The sequence below is a fragment of the Muntiacus reevesi genome, unplaced genomic scaffold (genome assembly GCF_963930625.1).
Source record: "Muntiacus reevesi unplaced genomic scaffold, mMunRee1.1 SCAFFOLD_31, whole genome shotgun sequence".
Taxonomy (NCBI): domain Eukaryota; kingdom Metazoa; phylum Chordata; class Mammalia; order Artiodactyla; family Cervidae; genus Muntiacus; species Muntiacus reevesi.
Window position 1 is genome coordinate 1931582 of NW_027078022.1, and position 5082 is coordinate 1936663.

Sequence of the window (5082 nt, forward strand, 5' to 3'; positions counted from 1 at the left end):
TTGCAGGTAGATTCTTTACAGTCTGAGCCACCAGCGAAGCCCCTTTTTCTCTGTGTAGAAGGAAAAAGCTGTTACCATGTGGTTTTACTGAAAGCATTCAGTCTCACTCAGCCTAGACTCATTTTGCTTATTTTCTGGTCTCCTTAACATTTCTTCAACAGCTGTGATTCTTAGAACTTCATGGACTCAAACCCACTCCTTAAACTCTGCATCCGGTTGGTTTTGTTGTTGTTGTTTGTTTTTTGGCCACACATACAGCATGCAGGGTCTTACTTCCCCAACCAATGATTGAACCCATGCCCCCACATTGGGAGCATGACATCTTAACCACTGGACCACCAGGGGAATCCCTCTGCCTTCTGTTTTGTCTTATTGAATTTTCACTTTCCAACCCCAGGTGGGGGAAAGCCTTCTCATCTCTGATTTTAAAATTTATTAGAGAATTTCCACTATTGAAGATGTACCATGCATTGGGAGAACAGATTGCTTTCATTGTTGGATTAACAAACTCTATCAGTAGCAACAAGTAGCATGACAAGGTCCTACTCATCAGAAACCTCTTTGCAATGTTAAAAACAAAACAACAAAACCCCTGAGGTCTTTGTAATTCATGGAGGATAAAGATTTAGACAAAACTTCAGGTAACAAGTAGGAGAATAACAGCAGTGAAAGTAATTAAATAATATATAGCTAGTGTTTAGAAGAACTTTTTGAAAATATTCTAAAGAAGAATCCTCCCACACTTTCCTTAATAAGACACCTCATGTATGATTACTCATGTCTCCTTCCTTATCATCAGCATTATATGCAAGAACTTTTTAAAAATTTACAACGATTTCCATTTTGTGGGTGCCTAGACACAGAGAACTGAGTTGAGGTTAATTCTTTCTCTGGTCAACCAGAAGGCCTTGGGTGTGCCGTGATGGAGAGCAGTCACTAGCTAAAATCCACTGCTCTCCATCACGGCACACCCAAGACCTTCTGGTTGACCAGAGAAAGAATTAACCTCAACTCAGTTCTCTGTGTCTAGGCACCCACAAAATGGAAATCGTTGTACTTGGGGAAGAACAAGAGGACAAGATGAGATGAAAAAGAAGTATGTTTAAAATGGATAAAAGGAGGTACGTTTTTCCCACTATACACAAGTGACCTGGGGAACTCACTGCAGCAGGATATTAAGATCAGTGGTGAAGATTTGTGTTTTAAAAGATTAGGCATTTCACATGCATATCATCAACAGCCACACACAATAGGATGAAAGTAAGATGGATGAAAGTTCTCAAGCTTCAGTGCAGAAGCTGATCACCAACTGGGTTAGGTGAAAAGAAAAAAGTTATCTACTCAAGTAAGATTTCACACAAGGGCAGAATTGGGGGGATTCCAGGCATCGCTGCCAAGTAACACCACTCCAAAATAGTGGTGTAAAACAACAGGCATTTTATTATGTGCCTGGATACTGTGGGTCAGGAATTTGCAGAGGGCACAGTAGGGATGGATGATATCTGTGGCCTCAGTTGGGAAGATTTGAACAGCTGGGGGTGACTTGAGGCTGGAGGCTGGAATCATCTGGAAGCTTCTTTACTCATATATCAGACACCTAACCTGGAATGACTTGAAAGCTCACTCGACTGGGACTGTCAACTGGAGCCACATCTTATGCAGGTGTCAAGTGGGTGTCCCAATCAAAGGCACTTCCAAAAACCAGGTGCCCCTAGGGAACCAGGTAGAAGCTACATGGCCTTTTATTACCTATCTGTGAAAACCCCATTGCATTACTTCCAACATAGTCTGTAAGTCAAAGCCATCACAAGTCCATTGAGATTCAAAAGGAGGAGACTTAGGACCTTTTACATCCCTCCCTTATGGGGAACTGCAGAAAAATATGTAGGATGGGAGACGTTTTTGCAGTCATCTTTAGAAAATGCAGTCTCCCAAGGAATGATTGGGTGATATGAGGTTGCAAGAACACAAAATCTAGTGGGAAAAACTGACGTATAAAGAGATAATCACAGCACAATAAAATAAATATCAAGGTAGTTATTTCCCCTCTTTTATAAGACTCCTTTTTTTTTTTTTTCTTTTTTGGTCCCTTTTATAAGAGTCATCACATTTAAATTTTTTCATTCATTTTCTGTCATCCACTAGATTGGAATCTCCATGCATTTAGTTCCCTACCATAACCCCTGTACCTAAAACATTACCAAGCAACAAATAGGTGCTCAATAAATATTTGTTGAAAGAGTAAGTGCTGTAATAGAGAAGCAGTAGAAGGACTGAGGAAGTAAAGGCAACAACAAAGAACTCAGCTTGATGGAAATGGCATTTAAGTGGGTCTTGAATGCTTTTGAAGGATAGATACAATTTTTCTGGTAAAAGGAGAGGAATAAATTTTTGTCTTTAAATCTCCTCCAGAGTCTTCCATTAGCCCAGTTTAAGTGGGCAGATCCTCATCCTAAATATACAGATTTCATATAGTAGTTACAATGTTCTTGGTTGAAAGAGAAGGGAAAGAGGAACTCAGATGGATTAAGAAATAAGTAGTGTATTGTGTCACATAACAAGAAGTCTGGAGGCCTGCGGTCCAGGCAGCCTCAATGCCATCCTTCCTCATGGGGTCAGCTTGGTACTTTCACGGCTGCAAGCTGGCACCTACAGTGGTAGACATCACAGGCAGACAAAACAATACCCAGCAGGGGAGAAGACTGTTTCTTCTTTGGAATAAATCTTTCCCTTAATCCCCTGACAGATTACCTCACACTGGCCCCCATGGCATGCTTTATTGGCCACAATTGTGTCCCATGCACACATGTCACCCAAATACTGATAAGAAAAAGGGGAGCAACATGAGCAAATGGACTAGTCACACGTTACTCCTAGGGGTGTGCTGGAAGTTCCTGCTTATCCTAAAACACAGGGCTGTTCAGTAAAGGGTGGACACCCCAAAAGAACGAAACAAACCATTGGGGTTTAGTTAGAAGAAGAAAAGAGAGGTGACTCTTTAGCATATAATCAACCGTACATGGAAGTTCCCAAAACTTTCGCCTTGGAGAAGGTTAAGGTTTTGTTTTCTTTGTAGACAGATATTATCTAACGTTTCTATTTATTCTTTTTCATGCTTTTTGCTCCTTTCCTTTCTCCTTCCGTATAAGTAACTAGTTGAATAAATCAAGTGCTGTATCAAAAGGAAAGAGTGTTATGTGTAGAGTGTATATATAAGTGGAATTAGTCAAAAATACGTTGATTGTACATGAGTGCACTTTCAGGTAAAAACCTTGATTCAGATGCTTCTGATGGCCTAGCCATGCCCAGCTGCTCACCACTTATATCATACACTTTCATGGCCTTGTGCCTTTTATTTGTACCAATTTTTCTGTCTAGGAAGTCCTTCCAGTTGCCTCACCTGTAGTAGATACTGGGGATTGCCTTTCTAGCCTCCATTCTGCTGCTAAGTCCCTTCAGTCGTGTCTGACTCTGTGCGACTCCATAAATGTCAGCCCACCAGGCTCCCCCATCCCTGGGGTTCTCCAGACAAGAACACTGGAGTGGGTAGCCTCCATTCTATCCTTCTAGCAATTTACTTAAAGAGATTGGGAATTGCGAAACTACTTCTTGCAGACTCCCTTGCAGCTAGGATCTGGCTCTGAAGTAAGTTCAGTCAATGAGGTACACTTGTGGGAGATTTGGAGACAGATGCAAGAAGAAGGTATCATTCTGCTGCTGGTGCTGCTGGCAAGCAAGGTTTCAGCAATAATCCTAAGAGGCATTTAATGCTGTTGGACTCCATGTCCTGTTTTGGGGTCTAGTCACCAGTTTCATGGGTGTGAAGAGCTGTTGCTGCAGAAGCACCATCCCGACTTCTGGAACACAGCTACTGTGGTGGGCCCTTGAACTCAATAGCCCAGGAGTAGCCCCCTGACTTCTGGCCCCCAGCCCATCAATTTTGTAAGCCTCTGCTTGATTCTCAGTATTAAATCTTTCTCTATTTGAAATACCTAGAGTGCTTTCTGTTTCCTGTGCTAAACCCTGACTCATAGATCACCTAATTCACGTTTAGCCTGCTAGACACCAGATTGGGCCAGATGCCCCCTCTGTCCTCCTTCCATGCTCTTCCTGCTGAGCCATGCCTCTTCACCTTTGTACCCCAACACCAGTGCTTGGCTCACAGCACGTGCAGTGTCAATATTTACTGAACTGAAACTTCCTCTGCCAAGATACTAGGAAGGTCCTGAAATCTAGACAAAGGTTTAGATTATGCCCATCTCATGCCTGTTCTGCAAAGTCCAAAGGACAAGTTCATTCTAGACTACAACTGCAATTCTAGAGGAATCCAGAGCCCTCAGCAATTCCATACTTTAGCCCACTACACAAGAAGTCACACCAGAATTGAAGATCCAACCTGGTGCCCAGGAAAGGGATGATAAGGAGCAAGGGAAGCTGCTTATCTCAAGAACTATGATCTGGTGGTTCTCAGGACCTTCTACTGCTGGGCCTACAACAAGGCCTGCAATTAGCGGCATAGGCTTTGGAGTGAGCAAAACCCAAGTTGGAAGGTATGTGTCCCTATGTAGCAAGTTATTAACCTGTCTGGACCTCAGATTCTTCATCTATAAAATGAGGTTGATAATATCAACCTCACAGGATTCTTGGAGTAGAAGAGATTATATATGTAAAGTGCTTAGCAAAGTGTGTGAAACATTGGAAATGTCCAGTACCCATCCATCAGTGGCTTTTATTATGGTCACCACTGTTCTTGACTGTGCCATCACTATAAAATTCTGTTACATATTTTTTTACTTTGCATACATATATTTTCCTTCAGCCCAAACAGACACACACACAATCAGACTAGAATACGCTTTTCTATATCCTCTCCCGAGATGTTCCATTTTGTATTCTGTTGTGATTAACCCTTTTTTGCAGAAGATCCATTTAGGCACAAGACTGGGGCTGTGCTGAGAAAAAACAAAAACCATTTGTGTCAGTGGTTCTCAACCCTACCTGAAGTTCAGGATCACTTGAGAGTTAGAACACAACAAAAATAAACAAAACAAAAGCAAGAAACAACGTGTGGGTCCCTCAGCC